General features: G+C 34.2%; 1 pseudogene; it reads left to right on the top strand.

Moving 5' to 3' along the window:
* Nucleotides 1-14,135, top strand: part of LOC145049796 (dirigent protein 18 pseudogene) — a 68,040-nt pseudogene extending 53,905 nt beyond the window's left edge.
* Nucleotides 14,136-21,636: the final 7,501 nt, after the last annotated feature.

The raw sequence follows: 21,636 nt of genomic DNA, 5'->3' as shown, positions 1-21,636 counted from the left end.
AGATCATAGATGTCTAAACCAGACATCTTTTGGGAGATATTCAAGATAGTTGATCTAAAGTCCTTAATATGATACCCAATATGAAATATTAAGGCTAGGACCCAACAAACTATTTTATAGCTTAGAAGAGGTATGTCGTAATCCAAGCTATAAAATATTTGAAGGTAGGTGAATGATGATTCACCAATTTCCACCAAGATAACAAAATGTCTTATTAGGTTTTATTTGGATTTGAAACTCCTAGATCTTTGAGATTCATTGAACTGTTCAATGGCATGTTTCAATCTCGAGTGTGCCCTTCAGGTTTTGTGACTAAGATGCCGAGGATCACAAAACAAGGTGTGAAGTAACCATGCAAATTACATGGTACCCTGAAGTGTTTACCCCTCAATCGATGTGCCGGTTAACCACACACGCTCCATCGATACTATGATAAACATTAAGTTACCCTTTGCCTACCTTGTTAAATACGAGTTAGTGTGCCGGTTAACCACACACGCTCCACTAACCGACTTAAACAAAGTGCAAAGTGTAATTTCATGGATTAGCACCTTATTCACATTTTCCTAAGTAACTAAGATTAGGTATTATTAAGAGTTTAGTTGCTTAGTATTTATCATTAATATTTTTAATGAACGGAGAATTATAGTCCTGTCAAACCCGTTCGGCTACCGACCCTCCACCAGTCAAGGAAGCGGTGGGTGAGAGTGGACACCCATTAAACTGCCATTTTATAGGCACTAACCTTATACCCCCCCTTATAGTCCGGCTTCGTGAATGAGGCCTACTAACGGTAAGACTGACTTTACTCTTATACATACATATATATATATATATATATATATATATATATATATATATATATATATATATATATTAACTTATAATATTATAAAGTATAAGGGTTGAATTTTAACTTTTAAAATTCTAAGGGCTAACTTGGAATTAGAGTATTCATAAGTAAAAACTTTTCAAATTCCAAAACTTGAGGGCAAGTTTTGAAATTATTCAAAACTAATTAATTCCATAACTTATGTGTTTAAAGTAGTTTTAATCCAAAAACTCTTCAAGTTCCATAACTTGAGGACAAGTTATGGAAGACTTTAAACTAATAAAAGAATTAACTTTTCTTTATTTTATAACTTATGGAATTAATTAAGGTTATACTTTTTTATTTATTTATTATTTAATGAAGAGACTCTTGGTCCTCCATAACATGAGGACAAGTTATGGAGTCATAAAACCATTTAATTAGAACTAGACTTTTCATTTTTTAACCTTTGCCATCTTTTATCAGTTTTATGAAACTTAAATGTGACTTTTCATATAACATGAGGACAAGTTACAAAAACACATTTTAGAATCAACTCTTAGATTAATTTGGATTTAAAACAACTATTTCACTCAACTTTTCTATTAATCTAAGCAACTCATAAAACAAGGTAACACAAAAAAAACTTTTGGTGATCCATAACTTATTCTTAAGTTATGGAATACTTTAAAACATTAACACCAAATTTTGTAACTCCATAAAAACTTTGAATCAATTTTTTTTAAAACCTTTTCATATCCATAACTTATGGAGGTTTCAAAAAATAAAACTCTTCGGATCAAACTTTTAAAACTAATAAAATAATCATATCATTTTATCTTTTATTAAATTTGATCTAATTCAACTCATAAAGCAAATTATTCAAATTTTACAAATAATTAGTTTTTCACAAGAACAAGTAATTATCTTAAAATTTGACAAACTTCATGATTTTTTTCCTTTTTTTTCAACTTTGAAAATAAAATATTTGCATCAATATAACAGAAAACAACTCGTGGCTCTGATACCACTGTTTGGCTTTGAGCATTCTAACACTACTAAGTGTACATGCAACCCTAAATACCTTGGATCTATGTTTTCTCTATTATACATGCAAATATGAACTTCCAAGGTATTATCCTAATCTAGCATACAAAACAATGAATATAAAAAGATAGAATACATACCTCTTTGATGTAGAAAGTCTTCATGAATCTAGAGTGCCTAGTGCCCCAAGTGTGACACCTCAAATGGTTCACACAACACCAAATACACTTGGAATAACTTGAGAGAAACTTGAACACTCCTTGAAATCGTCTAGCCCTCACACTCACACATAGTGCACGATTTCTTGAGCCATGGGATTCTTTTATATGGTGGCTATTAGGGTTACACCATGTAACTCATGACTTTACCCATTCCTTATGCTCTATGGATTTTAACCTCCATGGAGCATCCATGGGTCACCCCATGGACTTAGTCCAACATAAGGAATCTTGGATCATAAGCCCACATATATAAGAATGAATGATTTACACAATCAACCCATATATTTAATTAGTCTCCTTTTGATCACTTAATTAATTCCAAATTAATTCTTGATCAATACTAATTAAATAACCTTATAATATATTAGAACTTATAATATATTAACAAACCTTAAGTGTTATTTCTCTCATTTTAGTCTATCCAAATGCATGATGCCATGCAACCCAAATGGACCATGTCGGGTCGGGTCAAGTCTTACCAATTATAGTTATGGACTTAGACATTAATCCAACACTTCTTCCATTAGAAGATATCTTACTCCACCCGTCTTAGGTACCTAAATTCTATCTTGGAATACCTTCAACCCTTGGTTATTTGTACCGATTACTAATGTTTTTCCCAAACGTTCTTCCTTTCAGTCATTTTTTTTCTAAAGCTTCCTCTTGAGCTTTCTTTATACTTTCCACAATTGTCGAGACAACTTTAATTCTCAACGCTCTTGGCCTTTTCTTTTCAAGGTTTACCTTCCGACTGAGAGCATCAGCAACAACATTTTCTTTACCAGGGTGGTAAAGTATCTCACAGTCGTAGTCCTTGAGTACCTCTAGCCAGCATCGTTGCCTCATGTTCAATTCCTTCTGATTAAAGAGATATTGGAGACTCTTATGATCAGTGAAAAGTTTGCATTTAGTACCATAAAGTTAATGCCTCCATATCTTTAAGGTAAATACTACCGCTGCCAACTCTAGATCATGAGTGGGGTAGTTATTTTCATGCTCCTTCAATTACCTCGATGCATACGCTATCACTTTATCCCTTTGTGTCAGAACACAACCTAACCCAACTCTAGATGTGTCGCTATAAACTGCGAAGTCATTAACTCCTTCAGGCAATGAAAGAATCAGTACGTGCTTCACACAATCTCTTCTTCAACTTCTCAAAGGCTTCCTTAAGCTTCTCATTCCAAGCATAAGTAGCTCCTTTGTGGGTCAAAGCTGCTAATGGAGTAGCAATCGAAGAAAAGCCTTGGATAAACCTTCGGTAATATCCAGCTAATCCTAAAAAGCTTCAAATCTCCGTAGGACTTTTGGTTGTTCCCACTTCATTACAACTTCAATCTTTGCTGGGTCAACCATTATTCCTTCTTGGTTGACCACATGACCTAAAAATTGGACTTCTTGAATCCAAATTCACATTTGGAGAACTTTGCATACAGCTTCTCCTTTTTCAGGACTTCTAGCACTTCACGCAGATGCTTTTCATGCTCCTGCCTGCTTTTCGAATAAATCAAGATGTCATCTATGAATACTATCACAGATTTATCTAGGAATGGTTTACAAACCCTATTCATCAAATCCATGAAAGCTACTGGGGCATTGGTTAGTCCGAACGACATAACCAAAAATTCATAGTGTCCATATCTTGTTCTAAACACAGTCTTTTCGATATCCTGCTCTCTCACCTTTAGTTGATGGTATCCCGACCTAATATCGATCTTCGAGAAATAGCTCGAACCTTACAACTGGTCGAACAGGTCATCGATCCTTGGCAACGGGTACTTGTTCTTTATCGTCGCTTTGTTCAGCTCTCTGTAATCGATGCACATTCTCATGCTCCCGTCTTTCATCTTTACAAATAACATAGGGGCTCCCCAGGGCGATGAACTAGGTCGAATGAAGCATTTGTCCAACAACTCCTAAAGTTTTGTCATAAGTTCCTTCATCTCTGTTGGTGCTAATCGATATGGTGCTTTTGCTATCGGCGTCGTTCCTGGTAACAAGTCGATATGAAATTCTACTTGTTGATCAGGGGGCAATCCCAGAAGATCTTCCGGAAAGACTTCCGGATAATCACACACCACCGGAATATTCTGCACCTCCTTCTTTTCCATCTTAGCATCAATCACGAACGCTAAATATGATGTACACCCCTTGGCCAAACACTTTCTGGATTTCATTAGAGAAATGATTCCAGAATTTACTTTGCGTTTGTCTCCATACACCATAAACGACTCCTTCCCTAGCGGGTTTACTTTTACTATCTTCTTTCTACATAATATTTCTGCATCATTAACGCTAAGCCAATCCATTCCTAAAACTATGTCGAATCCATTTAACTTGATAGGAAATAATTCCTCGTGGAACTTATTCCCATCCAAGTCAATGAGGATGTTTTTCATTCGATGGCTAACAGGTACAAACTTACCACTAGCAATCTCGAGTATTATAGCGTTAACTAGTCTATCTATAGGCAAAGCTAGCTTTGTACCAAATCCATGCGATATAAAGGAGTAATTGGCTTCAGAATTAAACAAAATTTGGATAGGCAATTCGTTTACGAGAAAGGTACCTGAAGCGACATCGACTTCTTCTTTCGTAGCTTCGAGTGTCATCTAAAAGGCTCTCGCCTTCGACTTTGGTGCAAGATTGGTTTTTGCTGTGTCCTTCTTCTTCGGGCAGTCCCTCAAAATATGCCCTTCTTCATTGCACCCAAAACATACGTTCTTATTGAAGGTGCATTCATTGGCATAATGCCCATGCTTTCCACATTTGTAACAAGTGACTTCCATGTTGCACTTCCCAGCATGTTTCTTCTTACACTTGTCACACCACAATCTCAAGGAATGTGGAATAGTTTCGCAATTGACGCCACCTAGGACACCGAAGTTGAATGGTGTGGCAGAAAGGCGTAATCGAACCTTGTTGGACATGGTTCGTTCTATGATGAGTCGTGCTTCACTACCTATCTCATTATGGGGGTATGCCTTAGAGACTGCCGCCAACATCCTTAACCGAGTCCCTACTAAGAAGGTTGATAAAACACCTCACGAGATGTGGACAGGGAAAACTCCCTCGTTAGCACATATCAAGGTTTGTGGTTGCGAGGTTTTCATAAGAAGAGATACTCACGACAAGCTCGAACCTCGTAGTGAGCGATATATTTTCATCGGCTACCCGCAGAAATCCTTTGGATATCTCTTCTATAGACCGAAGGACAATGTTGTCTTCGTTGCGAGGAGAGGGGTTTTCCGAGAGCGAGAACTCATAAGCCAAGGAGACAGTGGGAGGAAAATCGAGCTTGAAGATATTCAAGAATTGATTGATGAAGGAACCTCTACCGCTGGCACTCAACCCGAGGAGGAAACTCCGGTTGAGCCAATTGACGACTCCTTACCTCTTAGACGTTCCGAAAGAGTTAGAGTTCAACCCCAGTTTTATGGTTTTCATATTACTACTGAAGGGGACACATATATTAGTGATGGTACACTAATAAATCTAGATGAACCTAATAGCTGTAAGGAAGCCATGGCAGGCCCGGAGTCTGCTAAATGGAAAGAGACAATGGACAGCGAGATCCAATCCATGTATGACAACCAAGTTTGGAATTTGATTGATAATGTGCCCGGACGTAAGACCATTGGGTGCAAATGGATCTTCAAGAAGAAGACCGACATGGATGGGAATGAACACACATATAACGCGCGATTGGTTGCGAAGGGCTTTACTCAAACTCCCGGAGTTGACTATGATGAGAGCTTCTCACCAGTTGCGAAGATAAAGTCTATTAGAGTGATGCTAGCTATTGCCGCATTTCATGATTATGAGATTTGGCAAATGGATGTCAAGACTGCTTTCCTTAACGGGAAGTTGGCTGAGGATGTTTACATGGCTCAGCCAGAGGGTTTTGTTGATCCGAAGCATCCAAATAGAGTGTGTAAGCGTAAGATGTTGCGGAATTGGTCCCCAAACAACATATGATAAAAGTTTATCAAAACCCTTCATTACGAATGTATATATTTTCCATATATATATATCAAAACCTCAGGATGTCATGTTCCGATATAGATCAAAAGCATAGACAAGACATTATAAGCCTTTCAATAGTTATTTACAGCTACTGGCTTATAATCCAAAAATCTCTCGTCGTCCTCCGACTATGCTCGGGGTCCACCACCAGTAACATAAAAAGCTGAGTGGGTCAAGCTTGGGAGCCTGGTGAGCATATAAGGGTTTTCAACCCACAGCAATAATAAACTTATTAAGTTCACCAATCAACAATAACCCTGATTACCCGTTCCCGTTATCCTCACTTTACGTCCCTAAACACTTTTCACAAGGGGCCTAGCCTAAAGAATATCATCGGGATGGACACTATTGCTAAGCGGTTTCCTCAGCCATACATGTCCTAAAGGCAACCATGATGGGGATGGAGTATGCCAATGAACATTTAATTCATCAACACCTACAAGTTGCAAACCTGCTAGTGTTCCACTGGACTGTCTGGAAAGGTCCGTGGTCGTCATCTATACTCCGCTAGATGACTACAACAACATCGAGGTCTCTCACCATTTTAACATACATCAACTATTTCATCTACCCATGTTCTACCCAACATATTTTGTAGATAAAATACATATACAGTTTAAAATTTGTATAAAACATTTATTCAGCAGTTACCTCAAATAAACACTTAATATAATTACACATAGCACGTATTTTATAGAAAATACTTCATATCTAGGTGTAAGATGAAAGTGACTACACACTCACATGATTTGATGATAATCGGGCAGCAATTCGTTGTTTAAAACGATCGTTTCTAATAAAACCGAAAGTTTTATTAAGAAACTGGGCTCTGCAAAGGTTAGGCTTCGAAATCGAAAAGATAAATTTTCCGGGCTTCTGGGGCGCTTCGTGGCGTATTTCGAGGCTTATAATCGATATCGGGGATTTGGGGGATGTTAATATGAAGAAAATATGGGAAAAGGGGTTAAAAGTCGCAAATTTCCAAAGTTACTCAGGAGGTCTCGCACCCTTCTATTTATTGGGGCGAGGCTTCTGATCAGACGACTGAGAACAAACCACGCGTCGCAGATCCGAGGGCTCGCAGGGGGTGGCTCGCACATGGTCTGCGCATGCGAGGGGCTCGCTGGCAGTCTGTGATTGGACTGAGGTCTAGGGTCCGAAGTAGGGGGTTCGTGGCGGCTTGCGAGGGCTCGATCTTGTGCAAGAGGGTACGTGTCGCCTTCTCGGTGGACCACTTCGGATAAGGCCAGGTGCTCGGATGACTTAGCAGCTCGAATGACTCAGCAGCTCGGATGACTCAGCAGGACACATGGCGCTTTTTGAGCGAGGGTGACGTGGCAACGCGTGACTATGCGAATATTCTCAATTTTCGCGCCAAAACTTCTAAAATCCATAACTTTCGCATATGAGCTCCGTTTTTGACGTTCTATATATGCACACGTAGCTAAAACTACGCTCTACAACTTCCGTTTAGACTTTGTCAGCTAATTTTGATTTAATTTTTTTATTATTATTTTTAACAGACCGAGACAGGGAATCCGTTAAAAAATCATAACTTCTTCATCCGACGTCCGTTTTCGTCAGACTTTTTACCGTTGTGCTACTAATACGAGACCTTGAATTATTGTTTAGGTTGTGTCGGCTAAAAATCACTCGATCTAAAATTCGATTTTTTAGTTGTCTACTGCTAAGCTGAAACTTCGAAAAATCATAACTTTCTCATACGAAGTCATATTTGGACGTTCTTTTTATCGAACTTCTCGGTTTAACGAATACTGCGACTTCCGTTTAGATCACTAAGGCTAAAAAGTAGTTTATCAAAAACTAAATTTTTACAACACTCGGCACCGTGCCGGTTTATCGCGAAACTTCGACAGGTCATAACTTCTTCGTTATAACTCGGATTTTGGTTTTCTTTATATCCCCGAAATCCTTGTTTCAACCACTACAACTTTATGTAAAGATATCGGGCTTATCTCACACTTTAATTTTGACGCTTATTTTTATTCTTAATTAATTAAACCCTAATAATTAAGCATAACACACATAATTCACATAATATTCACATAATTCCTTTTCATTTCTTCAAAATGAGTTACAAAGGTTAACCTAGACTATCACCACAACATAAATGCCTAGGCTAGAAACACGAGTGTTACAGCCACATCCTCTTACTAAATCTTCGATTTCTGATGTACAACCCTTGATCAAAAGATATATCTATGCTTCTACAATCGATCTAGCACGTAAAGTTGCAACCTTTACGTGCTTGCATGGGACTTTGAGCTCAAAAGGTCCTAAAACAAGCTCTTACAATGCATTGGGGCATTCTTTGAGTGCAAAAGCCACTCCTTTCTGCCTTGTAACCCCTCTAAGGACCTAGATCTAAAACATCAACCCCTAACCATGCTTGCAATCATGGTTGGTGACCAAAATGGCTTTGAAAAGCCCTAGAACTCCACAAAATGGGATCTATCAAAAGAACAAACAAGGTATAGACTTTATACCTTCTATAGACTGCAAATGATGCTCAAAATCGGATCCTTCTAGCCTCCTCTTGATCCTTCAATCTTTTCCTTCCTTCCTTGGATCACAAAAGCACCAAAATCACTCCAAATGCCTTAGATTACTTCAATAACAGCTAGGGTTTGCTATGGGGGTCTTTTGTGAGCAAATGGGACGAATGAGGCCGAGTTAAGGAGTTTAAATAGGGTGCAAACCCTCGGATTAGGGTTTTTGTCCAGATAGGGCCTACTCGCCGAGTCCGGGACCCGACTCGTCGATTCCACTACTTAAACCCCGCGTCTCATCCCGCTTCTACTCAGCGAGTTGGTCCTTCAACTCGCCGAGTCTAAGGCCATTTTGCAAAATATTTAAAAAAAATTAATAAAAGAATACGTACCAAGAACTAGGTGCTACAATGGTTTAGAATGAACTTCTTCTTTAGTAAAAATCACCATGACATGAGGTTGTGATTTTGGATCGTGATTTCTAGGAGGTAACCTCTCGTGAACAAGTGTTGTTAATTGGCCTAGTTGATTCTCAATGTTCTTGATGGAAGCTTGAGGATTTCTCACATTAGCATCAGTAGTATCATGTCTTTTTTTTCAGAGGCTTCCATAAACCAATTAAGTATTGACTCAAAATCCAATTTCTTTTCGGGTGGTGGTTGTTCTTTTTGGTAGTAGCCTCGACCGGTTTGTCTATCGGGTGGTGGTTGTTCTTCTTGTACCCAACCGGTCACCAACTCTGCCACCATGTCAAAGATGGAAGAGTTTGTCACCTTACTAAACAAGTACAAGAAAAAATATGGTTGAATGGTTTCTATTATCAAAGGTCTAAGTCTGGTATGGTTCTCCCATAAAAAGAAAGTCAAATACAAGAAAAGAGTCCCAATGAAGGTGTGGAACTTAAAAAATGTTGATACGGGGAAAGTTTTCAAGGTTAATGGACATCGGTTAAAGCCCTTCTATGAAGTTTTTGATGAAAATGTCCAATTCATCATCAATTTGGACACCCCAAAATAGTGAGGGAGAGTTGGTAAGACGTCTCACCGAAGACGTTAAAGAAGGACATTCTTGGGGAGCATTGTGCTTTTGTCTTTTATAAACAGAATAAAATGATGTTGAAAATGTTTTTTGTTTTGAAAGTGTTCATTTTTGAAAAATTTGAAGCTTTATTCTCACATTTGGTCCAAACTTTTGTTTTGTTTTTGAAACTGGGACTTTACGAGAATCATTTTGGCCAAAAATCAAGTTTTTACAAAAATTTCAAATTTTGAAGTGTATGTTGTTGTGCGGCCTACGTGACGATCCCACAGGCCCCAGGTAAGGTCCTGTGTGTGTTATGTGCGGCCCATTCCTTGCCCGTATAGAAGAATTACCTCAAACCATGTTCAGCACATGCGGCCAGCATGTGGGTTCCTTGCGGCCCGTGTTGCTGGTTTAAAAACACTTAGTATTTTTTGAGCTTCAGTTCACGTGGTCTTTACATGGCCATTACACGACCCGCACAAAACGAAGATTCATGTTATGACAATTAAATCGCAAATAAGAAGAACCTGCATCCTACCCGCGTAAGCTATGTTGACCAGAATTTAAGTGGGTTGACTTCTGTTGACCAACGTTGACTGAGGTTGACTACTTGACTAGATGAATTAAATGGCAGCCCTTCTACTTCCCTACCCCATCGACTTCTTCTTCTTCACTACATCTTCTTTTCCCTCTCAAGAACACCCACCTCCATTGACGCCCACACAAAAAACTCAATTCCCCAGAGATCTACCAGTCGGAATCCCGCGAGACCATCACCACTGGCATTTTTCGTCGCCCGATCCTCCAATTAGGTCATTTCTGCCCTTACCTTAAGCATTAAGGACAATGTCTATTCTTAAGCTTGGGGTGGGGTATTCCCTTGTACTTTTTGATGCAATTTTTTAGTTAGGTTGCATATCATATTATTTTTAAGTTAATTTGCATTGATTTTTTTTATAAAGTTCCAAAAGATTTTTTTTAATTTTTTTTCCACTTTTTATTTTGCTTAGGGCATTAACATTCATGCATTTTTATTGTTTGTTTATTCTTGTTGGGTTATATTCAAAAATTCGGTTTCAAAGCCGGTAAACATGACAACGGAAGCTTAAAAAATGTTGAATAAAACTAAAACTATTTTACCCAACAAGGATCATTTTGCAAGAGTTACAAAAATTAAAACAACTATAGAAGGGAAAACATAACAACCTTTGAAGATTTGATCCTCATAGGAGGTTGGAAGTTGATGAAGTGTGGCATTAAACTCTAAAACAAGATTTGTCTAGAATTATCCACCAAGAAAGAGCAGAACCATCAAAACATGCAAGTATTCACTTGTAATTTGTTGTTCATAAGCCGTTGAAATATATATCAAATATATGTTCAAAGGTGAAGAAAGAAAAGGACTTTGTCTAGCATCAAAACGCAAGAGAATGGAGGAGAAGAAGAGCCTTCAAATTCCGAGATTTGGCAACCCTCTAGAGAGCATGGTGCTCTCGGATTTCATGGCCAAGAAGAAGAAGAATGAAGCTTGAAAGAACTTGTTTCAAATGTCTTCCATGCCCTTCCTTATATAACGGCCAAAAAGTGAAAGGGAGACCATAAAACAAAAACATTGACAACTTTATTCCAAGCATGACATGAATTGATTAAACAATTCAACAGAAGACCATGCTTGGTCTACTCTTGCTTTTTCAAAAAAAAAAGCATGTCATAATAAAGACAAAAGTTGTCTCATGGCTAGTTTATATACATATATGTTATCTTTATAAAAATCAATCAATTTTATAAACAATTCCCAATATATATATATATATATATATATATATATATATATATATATATATAATTTTATATAAAACTATTTTTTATATAAATTGTAACTAGATAATTAAGATATAAATATGAATATATAAATAACTTATTTTATATAAAATTACATTTTATGTAAATTGAACTGGTTTATTAAGATATATAAATACAACTTATAAATAATCATGTTTTATGATATAATTTATAAGTTGTTACTTCTCTAATACATATTATTTCCACAAATAATAAATTCTCAATTAGTAAAATATTGTTTCCATGAAATAATAATTTTCCAATTAAATACAAGTGTTGATATATTTATTATTAATCAAATTATACTAATAAATAATCAATTGACGATAACTTGCTATATGGTGTGACCGTATAGGATCATATATTATTAGCAATATCATTTTATAATAACTCTTGGGCATACTAGATTTTTCAATCTCCCACTTGCAAAAAACTCATCATAGATTGATATAGACAGTGGTGAACATCTAACAGCATTTCACTGCCCCCAATAACATATGAAGAAGATTGGCATTCATCAACATCCAATTCCCAAAATCTCTAAGCTTCAATGACGTATTAAGGTAAGTTTATCAATTATCTCTTTGTTACAGACATCCTGTTGAACATGAGCCTTGGATCGCAATCAATCTCATTTGTAATTCAACTTTGGGTAACGCGCGTTAGATGTCTAACTCTCAACACATAATAGGAACAAATCCCACCTTGACTACATAAGCCTCTTGCATAGTTCATACCATACCTGAAAATGACTTTTATAACTGCCCGGTTAAGGAGAGACATTTGGTCATATCAAAGTACAAAACTTGTTACACTTAAGTCCCACTATGTGTCTCAGGTGTTAAGGATACAAAGATAATACCTTTTAATCAAGTGTCACTCATGACTACGGTCTATGCGTTGATCTTGTTGCATGTCCGTTCAATACTAGTTCTTTGATAAGTACCTAAGATCTATGTACATTTCTTCTAAATCTTCTTCAACTCTTGAGCTCCAATTGATTCTTGATCTTCTTGTGAGTTTTCATAGGTTTTTAGTCGGAATTCTTCTAAGAAAATCGGTTGGAAGCCTCTCCATTTGACTTAATGATCGGATATATATATATATATATATATATATATATATATATATATATATATATATATATATATATAGTTTCCTTATATCTTGTTATCACGTTATGGTTAAGAGTCACCACATCGTGGTCTTTATGAATATCATGTATTATCCAACTCACCTCATTGGTCGAGAATCTTCCATACGCCCTGTCCTGGTAGACATCACCACGTTGTGGACATCACCATGTTGTAGATGGAATAGCATGTTCCAATAGTCTAAACCACTATAACAGGTCTTGAACAAGATAACTGAGTTGTCGGTAGTAGCAGGCAAGGGACGAAATTGTCTGAAGATCGATGGCATCAGTTTGTTACCAGAGGAGGAACACCATAGAGGTTGACAGGAACAGAAGGAGTAATTGAAATCATAAAAAAATAGGGTTCTAGGATCAAGTTTAGGTTGTTGTCATGTGGCTAGATACCATTATCGTTGTTATGGAAACCTCTTGATTAGACTACCTGTATTTAGAATATATATATATATATATATATATATATATATATATATATATATATATATGATTGGTCCTTTTAGTCTCTAAATATTCTCGTAGCTTTATGAAGGAACCAACTCACAGGCAACCTGATATTTTTTGCCCCATTTACTTGTTTTAGCCAGTTTGAGTGACATATAGACAAAAAATTAGGGCCCATCCCTCTCATGTTCATCATCTTCCTCTGGGTAAGAACTGATTTTAATGGAAAAGATTAAAACCCTTTACAGGTTGAATATATGTCAAAAGAGACAACTTTAAGTTAGACGAAATCCATTTTCTTCTTTATAGTTTTATCAATAGTATTATTTGGTATTTAAGCACTACCTCCATACCTCCATAACCATCCAAAACAACAAGTTTCCATCTCTATTTCATTCGATCACATACAACCTTCAAGACGTCGAAGCAATATTTCTCATTGGTCTTCATGATCATGAGAATCTTGAGCTTGTCATCAGTGGATCCAACACTGGTGGTAGCCGGAGGAAGAGGATGAGGACATCTTTTTGAGCTCTACATGCATGATATTCTTGGTGGCAGCGACCCAACAACTAGACCAATAACAAGTCTATTAGGTAACATATACATCTGTCAAGTCCTGTTCGCTAGACGTATAGGTTTCCGGGCACCACAAGGGGGTGGCGATTCCTAACACCAATTGTGTTATTCCAACTAGGAAAGCCAACATGATCCTACTCGAAACTGGATTGGTTGGCACCTAGTTCGTTGGAAACCTGAACTAAAAAAGTGTTCAAAACCAGATCGCTGCCCATTTGGGACCAGATGGACTTGGGCTAAGGTTCACAACATAGCAGTTATCGATAATTTTCTGACCATTGACCCAAAATTAGGATCATAGTCTTTAAGGAAAGCACAAGGAGTTTATGTTGCAAGCACGACAGGTGGAAGTAAATAGATGATGATGTTCACGATGATGCCAGAAGGAGGTCAGTATGGAGATAATATAAATTTCTTCGGAGTTTGCCATTATTGGAAGTATGATGTCTCGGTTGTTAGTGACTATGAAGTATAGGGTTTAACCAGAATCTTGGAAGTCAATATTCCATAAATAGAGACTAAGCAGATAAGACCTTCCCCTTTCTACACAATACACATTAGAATATACACACAGTGATTGTGAAGTTTGGTAATTCAACAACAAGCAAGCATCGAAAACAATAGAAAAAAAAAAAGGAATACAATAGAACAAAAGCAGTTAGATTTATGAATGTTGATGTTGTGTTGCTAATTGATTGTTTGTAGTGGTAAAATTAAAACATGTTAGATTTTCTTATTTTTATTTTAATTCAATTTTTTTAGTTAGGTATTGTAATATAATTTTAAACATTTTATATATCTACAATAGTTAATACATATTTCTCAACTTATAAATTTTATTAAAAAATATTTATCAAACAGCATAGGGGTATAATTAAGCTAAGAATTGTTGCTCACTATGATCACCATCTTTTTGTAATTGAAAAAAAATAATTTTTTTTTGACAAAGATGACCATTAATTAGAATTATTTCTAATGATAGATCTCCGCCTTTCTAATGGTCAATATTTTTTTAATATCATTTAAAAAAACCTGTGGATGTATTCACAAACAGATGATATTTGATCCATAATTTGTTTGGTATTAAATTCCAATAAGATATGTATATGTTAAAAATATATATATAATCCCAATTAATTGATAAGATGTTTAAGGGTAGTGAAAGTGTTCTTTGGCTTAGTTGTAGATCTAAATATTGGAAAGGTCTAAGAAGTAGTGCGTAAAACCACTGGGGTAAGACTTTATTTATATTTAGTCCACAAACATCGTTAGCGGGGCTCTGGTTGTTATTGCTTGCTGTTAAAAAAAATATTGAAGATTACCAGATAATTTCTCAGGATGAATATAACAAATCCCAGTTTCGCCTTCAATTGTTGGAATGAATTCATCAATAAGGGGATGAAGCTCATTTGTATCATATGTCCTTAGCCTCAATTGGATCATATGTCCACAAGAAGGGCAAGAACTTGTGATGATATTGGGTTTGAATCAACTTCATAACTTGACAGCAATTTACTCTACATACACACAACACAAACACTTTTCTCTTTAAGTTCCTATTTAATATAAATCATAATAATGAGGATTTGAAGGAACCTTACATGACCCTCAAAATCAGGACTTGTCAACTTGATAAAGAGGTTTCTCATTAGCAACAACACTGTTTCAACATCAATAGGGTCCATCTTTTTGAGCCTATATAAGTGTCCAATTGTATTTGGGTCAAACAGACTGCCAATGAACCTGTATACTTAAGCAAAGTCAGGCAATACTGCACCAATTACAAAATTTTGGATAAAAAAGCATTCATACTCATGATAAAAGCAAGAAAATAAAGACAGGATTTTTTTGTTTAAGAAGTTAGAATTAAAAGATTATGAGCTAGCTAAAATCTTAATTGTTACACTTGTGGTGCTCTTTTGCCTTTGCAAGTTCCACCAAAGTAACTTCATATAACCATTACTATCCCTGTTACCAAAAAAAAATAATAAACAAATAACTCAGTTAGGCAATACATCAAACACCTTATGTGCAATACTTCATATAATAATCAATTTCTTAGTAGACATCCATTACACATCCATCAGGTGTTTCTGTTTAGAGAAAAACGCAAAGAAGGGCGGCAAAGGCAGCCACAACCAAAACACTAAGTCAACGATTAAGAGATAAAATAAGAAAAATTGGAGGGTTAAACTTTAAGGTTCAGAAGGGATAGTACTGGAGAGAAGGGAGCAGGTGGTGGTTGTTCAATGGAGGTGAATGTTGTAGTGTCTCCTGTGAATGTTGGTGATTATGGTGTGATTTCAAAATCTGCTAAATCGGTGATGTTGAAAATCAAACATTTCTTCGGATGGTGCTGAAAATCGGAAATGGCGGTCGTCGGTGTCTAAATTTCAATCTAGGTCCATCAAATAAACACACACACATACAGAGTTAGAGAGAGATAGCGATGAATGAAGCCCAAAATAATGTCGCACAATGTCCTTAAATTGTTAAAGAAAACTCGATAATCAAACTGAAATTGTGAAGAAAAACAAAGAAATCATGAATTTGTGAAGAAAAAACTTACCTAGCTTGTAGGAGATACTGGTGGAGGAGGAAAATGTGGATACGGGAACCATAAATGGAATAGGAGGGATATGGATTAGGGCTCTTATCAGATAGTTCCAGAGAAGAGATGGCGAAGAGTTCTTCCATGGGCAATGCCTATTAATCGACTGAGATAAGACATGATATATAGAGAGACAGAAGATAGAAATTAAAGAGACAGAAGAAACTAAATTGAGAAATTAGAGAGATAGAAGAGATTTGGGAGAAACGGTGATTGATGGTGTGCAGATGAAATTAGGGTTTTCCACGTTTAGGGATAGGGAGAAGGTACTACAGTCAGTTACAATCAACGGAGGCACACGTTTTCATTATGCTTAAAAGGATTATACATGATGTTATAATAGGTATACCTCTTAATTTTCAAGAAATGGGCAATATCCTTAATAATATAGTAAAGATATATATATATATATATATATATATATATATATATATATATATATATATATATATATATATATATAGGTAGGTAGGTTCAAATGTTTCTCACATCTATATATAGAGGAGGGTTCAATTGAGAAAAAAAAAAGTTGAGAATAGGGGAATCATTCTCAGTTACACATTTATTTTGCTGCCAAACACTTAGGCGTATCGTCAGAAATGGATAACAGATAAACTTGTATTTTCCAACCAAACATGTTTCATTAAACTATCCTAATCATTAACTTAATATACACAAAAACATACTTTTTTTGGTTTTTTTTTATTTTTAGAAAGCCATTTTTATCAAAAAATTATTTTAAATATATCAAAATTCATAATTTTTTATTCTTTATAAATAGACATCCGTATTAGTTTTAAGATAAAATAATTTTTTTTAAAGTTTCAGTTCTCGTTATTCATAAGTGAATAAAAATTTATCAGATTTTTATAGTACATTCGTCATTCACTTATGAATAAAACATATGTTTAACTTTTTTTTTATTGTTTAAGTATCGTTCATATATAAATATGACACGTAATAAAGTTTTCTTACTTAAAATATATTTTTACATCATCTTTCGTCATATATTATTTTTATATATAAATAAAACGTATATTAATTGTCCTCATATTTTATATTTTTATATGAATAAAACATTTATCATATTTTTTGTTACAGTTAATTTGTTATTCATATATGAATAAGTAGTATAAATGATACTTAAACTGTAAAAAAAATTTAATCATATACTCGTATTCATAAGTGAATAACGAATGTACTATAACAAAAATCTGATGTATTTTTATTCATTTATGAATAACGATAGCTGAAAATATGAAAAAATAAATAAATTTTTTATTTTATCTTAAAAGTATATCAATATGGATGTCTATTTGTAGAAAAAAAAAATCATGAATTTTGTATATTTAAAATCATTTTTTGATAAAAATAGTTTCTTAAAAATTAAAAAACGAAAAAAAAAAAAAAACTATGTTTTTGTATATATATTAAGGTAATGGTTAGCATAGTTTAAAGAAACATGATTTGTTGGAAATACGTATGTGTTCGTTATCCATTTCCGCTGGTATAACAAAGGCTTTTGCGGCAAAAATAAATGAGTGGCCGAGAATAATTCATCCATTCTCAACTTTTTTTATTTTATCAATTAAATTTACCTCTCTCTCTCTCTCTCTCTCTCTCTCTCTCTATATATATATATATATATATATATATATATATATATATATATATATATATATATATATATATAGGGAAATGATCAAATGAGAACACCTAAAAGGTTGAGAACGCGAGAACATGTATATTCATTTGTGATTTCATGTATTCATTAGTGGAGAAATGATAAATTTTTACGCACAATCAACATGAATATGATTTTTCTCTTCAATTGAAATTAAAGGCGTAAAAATTTATCATTTCTCCACAAATGAATACATGGAATCACAAATAAATATACTTTGTTATCGCGTTTTGAACCTTTTTGGTGTTCTCATTTGATCCTACTCATATATATATATATATATATATATATATATATATATATATATATATATATATATATATATATATATAGGGCTAGGTTAAAGTGTTTTATACATTTGTTGTATGCTAGAATGCACCAATAGAAATTTAGTAAAATTATATTATTATTTAATTAAATAATGATAGATATTAAATGGTTTCCATAATTGTATGTATATTAAATAATATCTATAATTATAATTTTCTCTTTATGGAAATTAATTAAATTCGTCAGTGATGTCAGCAATAACATTCTTTCAGAATGAATTCGTATCTAGGTTTTTATGTCAACAATAACATTATTTCAGGACTCACTCACTTAAAATACAATAAAGTTGTATGTAATATGAAGAATGAGGGTGTATTTTAGTAGAATATACTCTCGTTCTCTTAGAATACACTCTTATTATTTTATATATGAATTCATTCTGAAAGAATATTATTATTGACATTAATAACGAATTAAATTAATTTCCATAAAAAGGATTTATAAATATGGATATCATTTAATATACATTTAATATTTTCTCAATTCTTATTGGTGCATTCTAGCACACAATAGATGTGAAAAACATTTGAACCTACCTCTATATATATATATATATATATATATATATATATATATATATATATATATATATATATATATATATATATATATATATACACACACGAGAAAAGTGAATATGTTGCTATTATGTATCTAGGCATAGGTATAATAACTTGTAAACGGTGTAAATTTAGACAAAATAAATCAAATCTTATTTTCTCTTAATTTTGTTTTAATATAATACCATTGCACTGAGTTAAATTATCGAATGAAAAAGATCAATTATATATATTTTTATTGTAAAGAATTCTTGAAATTTATAGAGAAAGTAAAACATCAATAATTTTTAAAAAAATGTAACTGAAACGTTTTGACATATATATATATATATATATATTTAAACAATGATTAATATTGCTTCGACATATTGAAGGTTATAAGGCATAAATATTAAACAAAATTTAATACAAATACAAAGCCAAGCCATAAAATGTATGTTTTTAAACTGTACACTTTAATTAATTGTTTTTCGACAGTATGGTTTCGAAAATGAATCCCGAAATAAAATATATTTATTTATATGCCATTTATGCACAATGTTTTTATTTTATTTTATGTCATCACGCTCACCAGTTGAAAACTATTCATTTTAATCCGTCATTTATATGATACCAAAGTTAAATGCACTTTTTTATATTTCTTGACTCGTCTAACCCATTTGACCTAATTAACTCAACCAACATTTCAAATTTGTCATTTAATACACTGTTAAACAAAAAACTAAAAATACAATTAACTGAATTATAAAATAGTAAAAATTATCTTTAGAGCCTTTAAAATAATCCTTAAGTCCAATAAGTCTAGGCTACTGATCCGACCTATTAATGGGGATTGACCTGGGATCATTCAAATAATCACAGGGCTCAAGAATAGAACCTTCTTCTATTGCTTTTTTCACCCAAAATGAAGGAAACGAGAATTTTAGTTTAAGTATGATTTTGGACTAATAAACTATAGTTTATTTAAATTAACGATATATATATATATATATATATATATATATATATATATATATATATATATATATATATATATATATATAAAAGATAAATCAGGACGTAAGTCTATTTTTACTTAAGAAAATATATTACACTTACCTTTGTTTATTTTAGAAAATATTTAGAACATATGCGTTTTCTTGCAAAGAATTTGCCCAGAAAAACTTTATTGTTTGTCAGCACTAAAAGTTGGACAAAAGGCTGGGCTTTGTATTGGACCGGGCCAGGACCACGCTTGCCCGGGCTTTTTCAGCATTAAACCGGACCTAGTAAGTATAGGTGTCTTTTAGGACCATTATTCTTGCTTTGGGCCGTCTAATCTTTTTGGACCGTATCAGATTGCGGTAACGTATGTGCTGTGTTTTATCCGGCCATTTTTTAGTGTTGGACCAAGTTGAGCTTTATGATTTTAATGAAATAACTATAAAAAAAACATAGATACTAGCTAAATTTATAAGAGTCTAAATGTATAAGTTAACTTGAAACAAATGTAATAGAACTAGCATAATTTTATAATTGTTTAAGTTAATTTGAAACATATGGTTGGGTAAATTCATGATTACCTTAATTTTGTAAAATTTAAATTTTAAGCCAGGACAATACTCGTAGGCTTTTTCGGACCGTATTTTCATTTTTAGAGATCAAACTAGCTTTTTAAAAGTTGTCCTCACTTAGACTGTTGTTTAGATCTTGTAAGCATCAATGCCTCTAACAATGATAATTGTATTTTTTTTGTCACAAAAAAACCATTAAAGTGCTTGGATGCCAAACTTTGGTGTTCTACATTGTAAAAAATGACAGATACATTGATTAAATGACACAAATAGTAAAATATGTGATATTAGTAGTATTTGAATATCAAATTTGTAATATCCGTATTTTAGGCCTTGTTTTTTTATACTTTTAGTTAAATTAAAACTTTGGAAAATAAAATAATTAAATCAACTTAAAAGTAAACAGATAAATAAACTATGGAAATAAATAAATATTAGTGAATTTGAAAATTTTAAGGTGATGTGAAACTAGTCTTCCGGTGTGATGGACGTGGTCTGATTGAGTATGTTCCGGAGGAGACCGGTGTTTACAACAACACAAAATTAGCGGCCAGCTGGTCTCCCGGAGGTGTTCTCGGGAGTAAGCTCTGACGGTCAAATTAGTCTCTAGAAGAGATGAGTGTGTGAGTAACATAAAGCTTAGAGTGTGAGGATTCAATCTATTTACCGTTGAATGCGTGTGGCCTTTTATAGTGATGATCTGGGCATAGATCCCGCTCGTGATGTTAGAAGTGTTAGACCTTGATCAGGGTAGGGGTGTTGATTGGAAGATCATACCTTTCTCCCATGTTCAAACCATGATTAGCTTGGCCTTGATAGTGGTGCGTGCACCTTCACTAGACTTGACAGGTGTTAGTTTGTCATCCCTCAACTTTCTCACGTAAGTTCTAGGCTAGAATCTGGATACCGAAAGGTAATCCGTTCCAGGCTGGAATGGGTGTTGGGCGATAAGGATGGTTGGTTGGCCTAGCAATGTGGCAAGCGTATTTGGAGCTTCTGGCGTCTCTAGTAGGCACGCTATCAAGTCTCCATAGTCTTATATGTTGTGATGTATGCATGCTTAGTTGCAACGGAGGTGACTTGCCTTTAAGGACATGCCCCGTTGTGTTCAGTTGTCGTCTTTTCAGTTGCACGTCGCAACGGTTTCCAACTATGACGTCAGCTATCCTCATTAGGGTTTTCAAATTTCCCGCCCATCAATGCTATTTATGGTTTCTACTTCTACCATTTTTCTTACTCTTATTC

This window comes from Lactuca serriola, chromosome 5 (assembly GCF_051521515.1).
Source record: "Lactuca serriola cultivar US96UC23 chromosome 5, Lser_US96UC23_V15, whole genome shotgun sequence".
Classification (NCBI taxonomy): domain Eukaryota; kingdom Viridiplantae; phylum Streptophyta; class Magnoliopsida; order Asterales; family Asteraceae; genus Lactuca; species Lactuca serriola.
The sequence above is the reverse complement of the archived record's forward strand: the minus strand, read 5'-3'. Positions and strand labels throughout refer to the sequence as shown.